The 15,978-nt window shown below is 40.8% G+C and overlaps 1 long non-coding RNA gene across 1 annotated transcript; it reads left to right on the top strand.

The window, feature by feature from the left end:
* Positions 1-119: 119 nt before the first annotated feature.
* Positions 120-6,601, top strand: LOC139358962 (uncharacterized). The gene is made up of 2 exons (XR_011614456.1): positions 120-365; positions 1,396-6,601. It is a non-coding gene; the product is annotated as an uncharacterized lncRNA (long non-coding RNA).
* The last annotated feature ends 9,377 nt before the right edge of the window (positions 6,602-15,978 follow it).

Genomic DNA, 15,978 nt, shown 5'->3' with positions numbered 1-15,978 from the left:
TTACCCGTGCAGCGTGACCTTTAGCGCCAGCACTCTGCCACCCCCTTCTCTGCTAATATGGCGCGTTTTCTCGCACAACAAGATCACCGCAGAACGTGAAGGCGGGTTGCAGAACGGAGGATTTACAAACATTTGGGAACGACTTTTTCTGGCAGGTCTCTGTGAGAACTGCAGGACTTTCTGCACACAAAGACAGTCTAAACCTCTGCACTCAAAGACGAGGAACTCTAGCGTGGCTTATAGGAGTATGACTCAAAGTCCTCCACTCTCCACTGCCCTCTAACCTCGACCCCAGGAAAATGTCTTCCCGAGAAAGCTCAAGGCAGCCAGGAGAATTTTCCGTTTATTCTAGCCAACACCCGATGGTAAGGCCTCTGACCTCCCTTTTTTAGGGTATTCCTTTCTCTGTTGTTTTGAGATGTGTATGTATCGCCTACACCTCAGAAGTGTCTTTCTCAAGGAGCTGAAAGCCATTGCTTTGAAATGCAATCATGGGGAGGATAGGCCTCTGTCCCCCAGTCTCTGTGGGATGGTACAATCCCAGCTTCATAACTGCCAGCTCCAGGCACAGCTGCCCGGTCATTGATACTGACCACCCCTTCGTGATTTTTCACTTGAGCCCCTGCTAGCTTCCCCCGCCCTACTCTCTCCTTCACCCTTTAAAACGCCCAGTCTCCTCTTCCAAATGAGAATGAGCAGCTTTTTCTCCTACTGTAAGTAGTTACTGAGTCAAATCTGTTTTCATGCTTTCACTAATGTCCAGCTTTTGTTGATCTTTAACAACTCCATTCAAGCAAGCTGTTGGGTTAACAGTGGATTTTCTTAGACAAATAAAGGTTTGAAGTCTTTCAAGTTTTTTGTGGTTGTTTTTGTTTTTCAAAAGTTTGTCCCTTAAACTGTGGCACAGTTCTAGGGAAGTTTAAGGAGGCCAACCAGTGTGCCACCTACCAAATCTGGGCTGGCCACCCCCTGGGAAAGGGGTGCCCTCTGGAGCGTGGGAAGAGACTCTGGGAGGGATGGAGAACCAGAGGAGCCAGGCTCCCTTTGGCTGTTCCTTGTGAAAAATGAAAGACAAAAAGGGCCTGAATCTCTCCCCACCCAGGGAAAAGCCTCAGGCCAGCAGAATTAGTCCCTCAATCCCCATATATTTACATCACGCTTGGCAGCTGAGACTTACAGATTTGTTTTTTAAGCAAGGTGTGGTGAATGTGATGTGTGTACACTTGGAGCTGACCCCCTTTGCCTCTCCCAACTCCTGAGGAGGGTCAGAGCCCTCGCTGCCCACAAGCCTGCTGTCAGAGTGAGGGGCTTACAAAGCCATCGTCTCGCTGTACGTGAGCTCCCAGACAGGGCAAATGTCTTATTGATTAATCGTCTGTTTCTTTCACCACATAGGTATTGATCATTCACCAGGCTTTGTCCTAGATTGGCACTGGAGATTTAAAGTTTAGAAGAAGCTGCCCCTCCATCCAGTTCACTGACTCCCTGGAAGACTGACACCTCCCCCTGCAAGTCTAGAGGATAATGGCAGAAGAGAAGCAAGGTCAAGATACAGAGGAAGTGGAAGCAAAAGAGCAGCTGAATCTCAGGACAGTGCTGTTTTCAGAGCAGAGAGCTTTGGAGCTGAGACTTGAACATGAGGAGGGGCTTGGAGATGGGTAGAGGAGAGGATTCTGGGTAAAAGGAGCAGCATGTGCAATAGCCTAAAAAAAAATGGAAGGAACAAGACAGTGTGGCATGTTTGGGCAACCACCAGCAATCCAGCTGTATTAGGATGTACCTGTACATGCAGCAGGTGGCGGAAGCTGAGGCAGGACAGGTGGGCAGAAGTCAGATCAACATGCATCTTATCTCTAATTAATGTGGAGACACCTCAGAATTCTGAACAGCAGTCTGGCATGATAAGACTTGGGTGCTAGGAAAGCCACTCTGGCTGCTCTGAGAAAGAATAACACCACAGATGGTAAGATGAGTTGCAAATGCCCTAGTTCAGGCTGATGTAATTCCAAATCAAGGAAAAATAACAGTGGAGCTGGAGATAGACATGTGGTTAGGAGAGATGGTCAGGGGACAGAATTAACAAGAGATAGTGATGACAGAACACAGAGCCAGAGAGAGAGGAAGAGCCCACAGGGTCTCCCAGCTCTGTGGCATAAAAGTCTGGGGTGGGGTGGGGATACCGTTCTCAGAGATTAGGAATTCAAGAGAAAAAGATAGTCTGGGAAAAAAGATGACGAGCCTGTTGTAGACAGTGAGTGGGAGGTATCTATGGGACATCGAAGGGGAAATAGTTACCTAGATAGATGGGTAACTTGACCTTTCCATGCTTCCACCTCCTCATGCGCAAAATGATGGGGATAGATAGCAAGTGAGGAACTTTGCCATGGTGAGTGCTGCCGAGTCTTTGCTGTCTTCACCAGCCATTACCTATCATAGCCTGCCCTGTTTGAAGATTCACCAATGCTGGGATTGGGGGTGCCTTCAAGGGAGCAGGGAAATTCCTTATCAATAATGTGTGCATTTGCAGCCCAGCATCTTCATTTGTAGAATTAGTGAGGGGTGATGAGAGGCTGTATTAGTCCATTCTCGTACTGTTATAATGAAATACTCGAAACTGGGTCATTTATAAAGAAAAAAGGTTTAATTGGCTCATGGTTCTGCAGGTTGTATAGGAAGAATGGCGGCATCTGCTTCTGGGAGACCTCAGGGAGCTTTTACTCATGGTGGAAGGCAAAGCAGCAGTGGATGTCTTACATGGTAGGAGCAGGACCCAGAGAGAGGGAGAGGTTCCACATGCTTTTAAACAGCCAGATCTCACGAGAACTCACTCTCAGGATGACAGCACCAAGGGGAATGGTATTAAACCATGAGAAACCACCCCCATGATCCAATCACCTCCCACCAGGCCTCAACTCCAACACTGAGGGTTACAATTGAACATGAGATTTGGGTGGGGACACAGATCCAAACCATATCAAAGATTGAGGATTCATTAGTCTAATTGGCTGTTTGCATATTTTTTTTCCCTTCTGATTTGAATCACCTTATCTATTTTTTTGGTTAATTTATAAGATCCTTTTGTAAATTAAGAAAATTACCCTTTAACCATGCCTTCCCGAGTCATAACTTTTTTCCCTAGTTTGTCATATTTTGGCAACTTCTGCTTAGGTAGAATCTCTCTTTCTAGTGAATAAGACATCATTGTCTGCCTAGAGGCACTGATATAGATAAAGAAAATTCTGTCAATTAAAATATAAACCAAGAAACCAGAGAAAAAAAGAAGCCTAAAGCCCAAATATTGCCTTGCCCAACCAGGCCTTCTTCAGGAAGGTGAGTACCCAGCAGCCAATGGAAGTGTTCATTAGGGTCATGCAGCAGTTTGTCTTTCCTGAGGAGATGAGCACATCAGATTATCAGGCTGTGAGGACAGTCAACCTTCAACTCATATAAAAAATCTCATGACTCAGGCTAAGCTAAAGTATTGTAACAACCTCAACATCTCAATGCTCTAACAAAATAAAAGTTTATTTCTCACTTACATCCTAGTTTGATGCAGGTCAAACATTAATCAAAGGTCCCCTTAGGCCAGGCTCAGTGGCACACACCTATAATCCTAGTGCTTTAGGCAACTGAGGCAGGAGGATCACTTGAGCCCAGAGTTCAAGACCAGCCTGGGCAACATAATGAGACCCTGTTTCTACAAAAAATTAAGACAAAACAAAAGAGAGAACGAGTCAGGCATGGTAGTGCATGCTTATAATACTAGCTACTCTGGACACTGAGGCAGAAGGGCCACTTAAACTCAGCAGTTTGAATGGATATTAAGCATATACATAGTGGAAGAAGAACCATGGCTAGGAAGTCAAAGTGCCTGAGTGACTATGAAAATCCAGTCACATGACCAAGGTTCAAAGCACCAGATTACAAACTGAAGCTTGATAGTCAGTACGTTCAGCTTTGAAAGGAAGATGGCATTGGATCTCTCACCTACTTTCCCTTCAACGCATAAACCAAGTGGTAGGGACAGAGCAAGATGGCTGATTAGAGGCCTCCACTGATCATCCTCCATGCAGGGACACCAATTTAACGACTATCTATATTACAAAGTATCTTCATAAGAACAAAAATCAGGTGAGCAATCAAAGTACCTGATTTTAACTTCATATCACTGAAAGAGGCACTGAAGAGGGTTGGAAAGATAGCCTTGAATTGCCAATACCACCCTCCCTAATCTCCCAGCAGTGGCCAAGACAGAATCTGTGCTCTTGGGGGAGGGAGAGCACAGCAATTGTGGAACTTTGCATTGGAACTCAGTGCTTTCCTATCATAGCAGAAAGCAATACAGGCAGAACTCGGCTGACACCCATGGAAGGAGCACTTAGAACAGCCCTAACCAGAGGGGAATCACCCATCCCAGCAGTCACAACTTGAGTTTCAGCAAGCCTTGCTTCCCCAGGCTAATGGGCTCTGGGGTACTAAATAAACTCAAAACGCAGTGAAAGTCACAAAGACTGCAACTTCTAAGCAAGTCCTGGTGCTGTGCTGGGCTCAGATCCAGTGGACTCGGGGGCCATGCAACCTAGTGAGACACCAGCCAGCGCATCTAAGGGAGTTCTTGACCCACCTTTCTCCCAACCCCAGGCAGCACAGATCACAGCTCCAAAAGTTTCTTACTTGAGTGGAAAAGGAGAGTAAAGAGGACTTTGTCTTGCTACTTGGATACCAGCTCAGTTACAGGAGAATAGGACACCAGGCAGAGGTATGAAGCCCCATTCCAGGCCCTATGTCCTAGATGACATTTCCAAATGTACTCTAGGGCAGAAGGGAACCTGCTGCCTTGAAGGGAAGGATTCAGTCCTGGCAGAATTCATCACCTGCTGACTAAAGAGCCCTAGAACCCTGAATAATCAGCAACGGTACCCAGGTAGTATATGCTGTGGATATACTACACAGCATATACCAGGTTGTAAACGTAGATTACAACACCCAAGTCCCTTTGAATACCTTGAAAGCTTTCCCAAGAAGGAAGAGTACAAACAAGCCCAGACTCTGAAGACTACAATAAATACCTAACTCTTCAATGCCCAGATGCTGACAAGCACCCAAAAGCATCAAGACCATCCAGGAAAATATGACCTCACCAAATGAACTAAATAAGGCACTAAAGACCAAGTCTCAGCTTGGGTGAGACTCTGAAACATGCTAGCTTCAGATGTGACCCAGCACATTCCCAACAGTGGTGGCTACAAGGGGAGACTCTTTCAAGCAAAGGGAAGAGTAAATAGGATTTTGTCTTACAGCTTAGGTACCAGCGTGGCCACAGTAGAGTAGCACACCAAGTGGGCTCTTGGGGTCCTTGGTTCCAAGTTGGGCTGTTGGATGGCACTTCTGGACCTGTCCTGGGCCAGAAGGGAGCCAAATGCCCTGAAGGGTGAGTACCAGGCCTGGCAGTATTCACCACAAGCTGACTGAACAGCCCTTGAGCCTTAAGCGAACATCAGCAGTAGCTTTGCAATACTCCTGTGGGCCTATGGTGATGGTGGCATGGAAAGAAGCTCCTCTGCCTGTGGAAAGGGGAGGTGATTTGAGTGCCAGCTCAGCTGCAGCAGAATAGAATACCAGGTAGATTTCTAATGTTTCTGACTCCAGGCCCTGGCGCCCTGACGGCATCTCTGAACCCACCTGGGGCCTGGGGGAACTCGCAACCTTGAAGGGAAGGACGTAAGACTGGCTGGCTTTGCCACCTGCTGATTGTAGAGGCCTTGAGCAAACATAGGTAGGAGCCAGATAGTGGTCACAGCAGGCCTAGGGCAAGACCCAGTGCTGCGCTGGCTTCAAGTGTGGCCCAGCAAAGTCCTATGGAGGGATGGTATCACCCCTCCCCCAACTCCAAGCAGCTCAGCACAGAGAGAGAAACTCCATTTGTTTGGGAGAATATGAGAGAAGAGAACAAGAATCTCTGCCTGCTAACCAGAGGGTTCTTTAAAATCTTATCCGAGACCACCAAGGAAGTACCTCTACAAGTCTGCAAGAGGCACAGAATTACCAGAATTAGTGTGCCCCCTAGTGCAGATACAGCTGCAGGGACTGAAACCTAGATTACAACACCGAAGTCCCTTTGAATACCTAGAAAGCTTGCCCAAGAAGGATGGCTGCAAACAAGCTCAGACTGTGAAGACTACAATGAAAACCTAAATCTTCAATTCCCAGATACTGACAAACATCCTTGAGCATCAGGACTATCCAGGAAAACATGACCTCACCAGATGAACTAAATAAGGCACAAGGGATCAATCCTGGAGAGAGAGAGCTATGTGACTTTTCAGACGGTAATTCAAAATAGCTGTTATGAGGAAACCCAATGAAATTCAAGGTTACAAAGAGAACGAATTCAATATCCAATCAGATAAATTTAACAAAGAGATTGAAATAATTAAAAATTCAAGCGGAAATTCCAGAGTTGAAAAATGCAACTGACGTACCGAAGAATGCAGAGTCTCTTAACAGCAGAATTGAGCAAGCAGAAGAAAGAATTAGTGACTTCAAGACAGGCTATTTGAAAATACACAGAGGAAACAAAAGAAAAGAGATTAAAAAGGAATGAAGCACACCTACAAGATTTAGAAAACAGCCTCGAAAGGGCAAATATAAGTTATTGGCCTTAAAGAGGAGGTAGAGAGAAAGATAGGAATAGAAAGTTTGTTCAAAGGAATAATAACAGAATTTCCCAATCCTAGAGAAATATATCAATATTCATGTACAAGAAGGTTATAAAGAACACCAAAGAGATTTAACTGAAAGAAGATTACCTTGAGGCATTTAATAATCCAACTCCCATGAAGAAAGGATCCTAAAAGCAGCAAGAAAAAAGAAACAAATAAGGCACAGTGGCACTCCAATACATCCAGCAGCAGCCTTTCAGTGGAAACCTCACAGACCAGGACAGAGGGGCATAACATATTTAAAGTGCTGAAGGACCCTAGAATAGTACATCCAGTGAAAATATTCTTTCAACATGAAAGAGAAATAAAGACTTTCAAACAAAAGCCGAGGGATTTCATCAACACCAGACCTGTCCTACAGGAAATGCTGAAGTAAGTTCTTCAGTCTGAAAGAAAAAGACATTAATGAGTAATAAGAAATTATCTCAAAGTGCAAATTCAGAGTTAATAGTAAGTACACAGAAAAACACAGACTATCATACCACTATTATTGTGGTGTATAAACTACTTATATTTTAAATTTCTACTTAAACATGACAAGACTGAAAAGTGAACTGATCAAAAATAATAACTACAACAACTTTTAGATATAATAGAAACAACAAAAAGTTAAAAAAACAAGGGTACTAAGTTAAAGTGTAGAGTTGTTTTTTTTTTTCTTTTGCTTGTTACTTTGTTTAATCAGTGTTGTCATCAGTTTAAAATAATGGGTTATGAAATAATACTTGCAACCCTCATGGTATCCTCAAATCAAAAAACATATAATGGATACACAAAAAATAAAAAATGAGAAGTTAAAACATACAACCAGAGAAAATCTTCACTAAAAGAAAAACAGGAAGAGGAGAGCACAAAACAGTCAGAAAACAAACAACAAAATGACAGGAGTAATTCCTTGCTTATCAGTAATAACACTGAAATTAAATGGACTAAACTCTCCAATCAAAAGACACAAAGTGACTGAATGGATTTAAAAAAAAAAAAAAAAAAAGACCCAACAATCTCTTGCCTACAAGAAGCACACTTTACCTATAAAAACACAAATGGACTGAAAATAAAGGGATGGAAAAAGATATTCCATGCAAATGGAAACCAACAAAGAGCAGGATTAACTATACTTACATCAGACAAAATAGATTTCAAGACAAAAACTATAAAAAGAGACAAGGAAGATCATAATGATAAAGAAGGGGTCAATTCAGCAAGAGGATATGAAAATATAAATGTGTATCCACCCAACACTGGAGTGTCAAGGTGTATAAAACAAATATTATTTGAACTAAAGGGAGGGATAGACCCCAATACAGTAATAGCTGGACTTCAACACCCTGCTTTCAGCATCGGACAGATCTCCCAGACAGAAATATCAACAAAGAAATGTCAAACTTCATATGCACTACAGACCAAATGGATCTAATAGATACTTACAGAACATTTTATCCATTTGCTGCAGAGTACACATTCTTATCGGCAGCACATGGAATTTTCTCAAGGATAGACCTTATATTAGACCACAAAACAAGTCTTAAAACATTCAAAGAATTGAAATGATGTAAAATATCTTTTCTGACCACGATAGAATAAAACTAGAAATCAATAACAAGAGGAATTTTGGAAACTATACAAATACATAGAAATTGAACAATATGCTCCTGAATGGCCAGCGGGTCAATGAAGAAATTAAGGAATTTGAGTAATTTCTTAGATGATAAGGGAAACACTGTATACCAAAACCTATGGGATACAACAAAAGTAGTACTAAGAGGGAATTTTATAGCTATACGTATAAAAAAGTATAAAAGTAAGCCAGGCGCGGTGGCTCACGCCTGTAATCCCAGCACTTTGGGAGGCTGATGCGGACGGATCACGAGGTCAGGAGATCGAGACCATCCTGGCTAACACAGTGAAACCCTGTGTCTACTAAAAAATACAAAAAAATTAGCTGAGCATGGTGGTGGGCACCTGTAGTCCCAGCTACTTGGGAGGCTGAGGCAGGAGAATGGGGTGAACCTGGGAGGTGAAGCTTGCAGTGAACCAAGATCGCACCACTGCACTCCAGCCTGGGTGATATAGTGAGACTCCATCTCACCAAAAAAAAAAAGTGTGAAAGTATAGAAGTAAAAAAAATTATAAAACTGCAAATAAACTATATAACACTACATCTTAAAGAACTAGAAACGTGAGAGCAAAGCAAACCTCAAATTAGTAGAAGAAAAGAAACAATAAAGATCAGAGCAGAATAAATGAGTTTGAAATGAAGAAAACAATACAAAAGATCAACGAAATGAAAAATTGGTTTTTTGAAAAGATAACACAATTGACAAGCATTTAGTTACACTAATTAAGAAAAAAAGACAGAAGACTTGCCATGATGTGATTACTACACATTGCATGCCTGTATCACAACATTTCATGGATCCCATAAATATATACACCTACTATGTACCCACAAAAGTTAAAAATAAGAATTATAAAAGAGAAAATCCAAATGAATAAAATCAGAGATGAAAAGGAGATCTTACAACTGATACCACAGAAATTCAAAGGATAAGTAAAGCTACTATGAGTAAGTATATGCCAATAAATTGGAAAACCTAGAAGAAATAGATAAATTTCTAGACACATATAACCTACCAAGATTAAACTATGAAGAAATTCAAAATTTGAACAGACCAATAACAAGTAATGCAATCAAACCTGTAATAAAAAGTCTCTCAGCAAAGAAAAGCCTGGGATCTGATGGCTTCACTGCTAAATTTTACCAAACTTTTAATAAAGAAGTAATACTAATCCTAGTCAAACTATTTTAGAAAATAGATGAGGACGGAATACTTCCAAATTCATTCTACAAAACCAGTATTACCCTGATACCTAAACCAGAAAGACACATCAGAAAAAGAAAACTATAGACCAATATCCTCAATGAACATTGACACAAAAATCCTCAACAAAATACTAGCAAACCAAATTCAACAACATGTTAAAAAGACCATTCATCATGACCAAGTGCAATTTATCCCAGGGATACAAGTATGGTTCAACATATGCAAATCAATCGATGTGATGCGTCATATCAACAGAATGAAGGACAAAAACCATATGATCATTTCTTTTTTTTTTTTTTTTTTTTTGAGACGGAGTCTCGCTCTGCCGCCCAGGCTGGAGTGCAGTGGCCAGATCTCAGCTCACTGCAAGCTCCGCCTCCCGGGTTCACGCCATTCTCCTGCCTCAGCCTCCCGAGTAGCTGGGACTACAGGCGCCGCCACCTCGCCCGGCTAGTTTTTTGTATTTTTTAAAGTAGAGACGGGGTTTCACCGTGTCAGCCAGGATGGTCTCGATCTCCTGACCTCGTGATCCGCCCGTCTCGGCCTCCCAAAGTGCTGGGATTACAGGCTTGAGCCACCACGCCCGGCCTGATCATTTCAATTGATGCAGAAAAGACATTTGATAAAATTCAATATCCCTTCATGATAAAAACTCTCAAAAACTGAAAATAGAAGGCACATACCTCAAGAAAATAAAAGCCATATATGACAGACCCACAGCTAATATACTGAATGGGGGAAAACTGAAAGCCTTTCCTCCAAGATCTGGGACACAACAAGGATGCCCAATACTGTGTTATTTAACACAGTATTGGAAGGCTGAACTAAAGCAATCAGACAAGAGAAAGAAATAAAGGGAATCCAAATTGGAAAGAAGTCAAATTATCCTTGTTTGCAGATAATATAATCTTATATTTCAAAACACCTAAGGACACAACCAATAAAACTCCTTGAACTGATCAACAGATTCAGTAAAGTTGCAGGATAGCAAAAATCAAAAATCAGTAGCATATCTACATGCCAACAGCAAACAATCTTAAAAGGAAATCAAAAAAAGTAATTCCCTTTACAACAGCTACAAATAAAATTAAATACCTAGGAATTAACCAAAGAAATGAAAGATCTCTGCAATGAAAACTATAGAACATTAATGAAAGAAACTGAAGAAGACACAAAGAAGTGGCATGATATTCCACATTCATGGATTGGAAGAATCAATGTTGTTAAAATGTCCACACTACTCAAAGCAATCTGCAGATTCAATGCAATCTCTATCAAAATATCAGTGACATTCTTCCCAGAAATAGAAGAAACAATCCTAAAATTTATATGGACCCACAAAATACCCAGAATACCCAAAGCTATCCTCAGCAAAAAAATAAAACTGAAGGAATCACTTTACCTCATCTCAAATTATATTACAGAGCTATAGTAACCAATTCAGCATGGTACTGGCATAGAAATGGACACATAGACTAACAGAACAGAATAGAGAACCCACAAATAAATTTATATATCCATGGTGAGCTTATTTTCACAAAGGCACCAAGAATATACATTGGGGAAAGAACAATCTCTTCAATAAGTGGAACTGGGAAAACTGGATATCTATATGCAGAAGAAAAAAACTAGACCTCTACATCTCACCATATACAAAAATCAAATCAAAATGGACTAAAGACTTCAATATAAGACCTCAAACTATGAAACGACTAAACGAAAACTTTGAGGAAACTATCCAGGACATTGGACTGGGAAAAGATTTCTTGAGTAACACCCCACAAGCGCAGGCAACCAAAGCAAAAATGGACAAATGGGATCACATCCAGTTAAAAAGCTTCTGGACAGCAAAGGAAACAATCAACAACGTGAAGAGATAACCCACAAAATGGGAGAAAGCATTTGCAAACTACTTGTTTGACAAGGGATTAATAACAAGAATGTATAAGGAGCTTAAACAACTCTGTAGGAAAAAAATCTAATCTGATTTTAAAATGGGTAAAAAAGGCCGGGCGCGGTGGCTCAAGCCTGTAATCCCAGCACTTTGGGAGGCCGAGACGGGCGGATCACGAGGTCAGGAGTTCGAGACCATCCTGGCTAACACCGTGAAACCCCGTCTCTACTAAAAATACAAAAAACTAGTCGGGCGAGGTGGCGGGCGCCTGTAGTCCCAGCTACTCCGGAGGCTGAGGCAGGAGAATGGCGTAAACCCGGGAGGCGGAGCTTGCAGTGAGCTGAGATCCGGCCACTGCACTCCAGCCCGGGCTACAGAGCAAGACTCCGTCTCAAAAAAAATAAAAAGGCCGGGCACGGTGGCTCAAGCCTGTAATCCCAGCACTTTGGGAGGCCGAGGCGGGTGGATCACGAGATCAGGAGATCGAGACTATCCTGGCTAACATTGTGAAACCCCGTCTCTACTAAAAATACAAAAAACTAGCCGGACGTGGTGGCGGGCGCCTGTAGTCTCAGCTACTTGGGAGGCTGAGGCAGGAGAATGGCGTGAACCCGGGAGGCGGAGCTTGCAGTGAGCCGAGATCACGCCACTGCACTCCAGCCTGGGAGACACAGCGAGACTCCGTCTCAAAAATAAAAAATAAAAAAATAAATAAATAAATAAATAAATAAATAAATAAAAATAAAAATAAAAAAATAAAAAATAAAAAATAAATAAAATGGGTAAAAAATCTGATCAGACATTTCTCAAAAGAAGACATACAAATGGCAAACAGGCATATGAAAAGGTACTTGACATCACTGATCATCAAAGACCTGCAAATCAATACTATAATAAGATACTGCCTCAGCTCAGTTAAGATGGCTTTTATCCAAGATAGGCAGTAACAAATGCTGGTAAGGATGTGGAGAAAAGGCAACCCTGGCACACTGTTGGTGGGAATATAAATTGGTATAGCCACAATGGAGAACAGTTTGGAGGTTCTTCAAAAAACTAAAAATAGAGCAACCATAAGATCCAGCAATCTCACTGGTGGGTACATACCCAAAAGAAAGGAAATCAGTATGTAAAAGAGATATCTACACTCCCATGTTTATTGCAGCACTATTCACAATAACCAAGATTTGAAAGAAACTTACTACATGTCCATCAACAGATTAATGGATAAAGAAAATGCGACACATATACACAATGCAGTACTATTCAGCCATAGAAAAGAATGAGATCCTGTCATTTGCAACAACATAGATGGTACCAGAGGTCACTGCATTAAGTGAAATAAGTCGGGCATAGAAATACAAACTTCACAGGTTCTTACTTATTTCTGAGATCTAAAAATCAAAACAATTGAACTCATAGAGATAGAGAGTAGAAATATTGTTATTGGAGGCTGGGAAGAGTTGGGAGTTGGGGTAGTGGGGATGGTTAATGGGTACAAAAATTAGAAAGAATGAATAAGGTCAACTATTTGATAGCGCAACTGGGTGACTATAATCAATACTAATTTAATTGTACACTTTAACTAAAAGAGTATAACTGGATTTTTTTGTAACACAAAGGATAAATGCTTGATGTGATGGATACTCCATTTACCCTGATGTAATTTTTTTTTTTTTTTTTTTTTTTTGAGATGGAGTCTCCCTCTGCTGCCCAGGCTGGAGTGCAATGGCGCGATCTCGGCTCACTGTAACCTCCACCTACCGGGTTGAAGCAATTCTCCCAACTCAGCTTCCCGAGTAGCTGGGACTACAGGAGCCCGCCACCACGCCTGGCTAATTTTTGTATTTTTAGTAGAGGAGGGGTTTCACCGCGTTGGCCAGACTGCTCCGACCTCCTGACCCCAAGTGATCCACCCATCTCCGCCTCCCAAAGTGCTGGGATTACAGGCATGAGCCACTGCACTCGGCCTTTTTTTTGAGACAGAGCCTCGCTCTGTCACCAGGCTGGAGTGCAGTGGCACAATCTCGGCAGGCTGCAACCTCCACCTCCCGGGTTCAAGCGATTCTCCTGCCTCAGTCTCCTGAGTAGCTGGGACTACAGGCGCGTGCCACCATGCCCAGCTAATTTTTGTATTTTTAGTAGAGACGGGGTTTCACCATGTTGGCCAGGATGGTCTGGATCTCTTGACTTCGTGATCCACCCACCTCGGCCTCCCAAAGTGCTGGGATTACAGGTGCGAGCCACAGCACCCGGCCCCTGAAGATTATTAAGCATTGCATGCCTGTATCAAAATATCTCTTGTATCCCATAAAAATACACACCTACTGTGTACCCACAAAAATTAAAAATTAAAATAAAAACAGGAGTTTGAGGCTTTAGTGAAGGATGATCATGCCACTGCACTCCAGCCTGGGTGACAAAGCAAGACCGTGTCTCTAAAAGACAACCCAAAAGTCCCCTTAAAAAAGTGATTGAAAACAAGAAAGGAAGGAAGGAAGGGGGAGAATGAAATGATAAGCTATGTATAGTGATCTTCAAAGTTAAAGAATATTTTTTAACTTGAAACATTAGTAAGTAAAATGTTAATTTTTAAAAATCAATATAGCCTTTTGTAGGGCCTTTAGGGCCTTGTACCAAAAAAATATATATACACATACACACATATATATTTATGTACAATACTTATATTAATATATTATATATAATACATATGTATAATATCTATAAGATATATATTTATATTTATATAATATGTAAGATAAAATTTGTAGAATGTACAGCCATCTGATCTTTGACAAACCTGAGAGAAACAAGAAATGGGGAAAGGATTCCCTATTTAATAAATGGTGCTGGGAAAATTGGCTAGCCATAAGTAAAAAGCTGAAACTGGATCCTTTCCTTACTCCTTACACAAAAATTAATTCAAGATGGATTAGAGACTTAAATGTTAGACCTAATACCATAAAAACCCTAGAGGAAAACCTAGGTAGTACTATTCAGGACATAGGCATGGGCAAAGACTTCATGTCTAAAACACCAAAAGCAACGGCAGCAAAAGCCAAAATTGACAAATGGGATCTCATTAAACTAAAGAGCTTCTGCACAGCAAAAGAAACTACCATCAGAGTGAACAGGCAACCTACAGAATGGGAGAAAATTTTTGCAATCTACTCATCTGACAAAGGGCTAATATCCAGAACCTACAAAGAACTCAAACAAATTTACAAGAAAAAAACAAACAACCCCATCAAAAAGTGGGCAAAGGATATGAACAGACATTTCTCAAAAGAAGACATTCATACAGCCAACAGACACATGAAAAAATGCTCATCATCACTGGCCATCAGAGAAATGCAAATCAAAACCACAATGAGATACCATCTCACACCAGTTAGAATGGCGATCATTAAAAAGTCGGGAAACAACAGGTGCTGGAAAGGATGTGGAGAAATAGGAACACTTTTACACTGTTGGTGGGATTGTAAACTAGTTCAACCATTACGGAAAACAGTATGGCGATTCCTCAAGGATCTAGAACTAGAGGTACCATATGACCCAGCCATTCCATTACTGGGTATATACCCAAAGGATTATAAATCATGCTGCTCTAAAGACACATGCACATGTATGTTTATTGCGGCACTATTCACAATAGCAAAGACTTGGAATCAACCCAAATGTCCATCAGTGACAGACTGAATTAAGAAAATGTGGCACATATACACCATGGAATACTATGCAGCCATCAAAAAGGATGAGTTTGTGTCCTTTGTAGGGACATGGATGCAGCTGGAAACCATCATTCTTAGCAAACTATCACAAGAACAGAAAACCAAACACCGCATGTTCTCACTCATAGGTGGGAACTGAACAATGAGATCACTTGGACTAGGGAAGGGGAACATCACACACCAGGGCCTATCATGGGGAGGGGGGAGGGGGGAGGGATTGCATTGGGAGTTATACCTGATGTAAATGACGAGTTGATGGGTGCTGACGAGTTGATGGGTGCAGCACAGCAACATGGCACAAGTATACATATGTAACAAACCTGCACGTTATGCACATGTACCCTAGAACTTAAAGTATAATAATAATAAAAAATAAAAAAATTTAAAAAAATTTTTTAAAAATTTGTAGAATGTAAATATATACTATAAATTATGTATATTCTAAATATATTTTATAAATAATTAATAATTAATAAGCCATATTGTATAACAATGTAATTATATAATATATTTATATAATTTTATAGTTATTTAATATTTTATGAATATTTTATATTGTTTATATTTATTTAATATATATGATTACATAGTTATAGCTAATTAATTAGTAATTAATTATAAATGTATATTTAGAATATACATAATTTACAGTATACATTTACCTACTATAAATTATATCTTACATATTATATAAATATAAATATATATCTTATACATATTATACATATGTATAATATGTATCCCTGTGCCATTTTATCCATTCATAGCGACAAACATCTCTGCATGTCCACAAGTTTCTCTTCCTC

The sequence above is a fragment of the Macaca nemestrina genome, chromosome 1 (genome assembly GCF_043159975.1).
Source record: "Macaca nemestrina isolate mMacNem1 chromosome 1, mMacNem.hap1, whole genome shotgun sequence".
In the NCBI taxonomy this organism is placed as follows: domain Eukaryota; kingdom Metazoa; phylum Chordata; class Mammalia; order Primates; family Cercopithecidae; genus Macaca; species Macaca nemestrina.
Note: the sequence above shows the minus strand (reverse complement) of the source record. Positions and strands in the feature narration are given on the sequence as shown.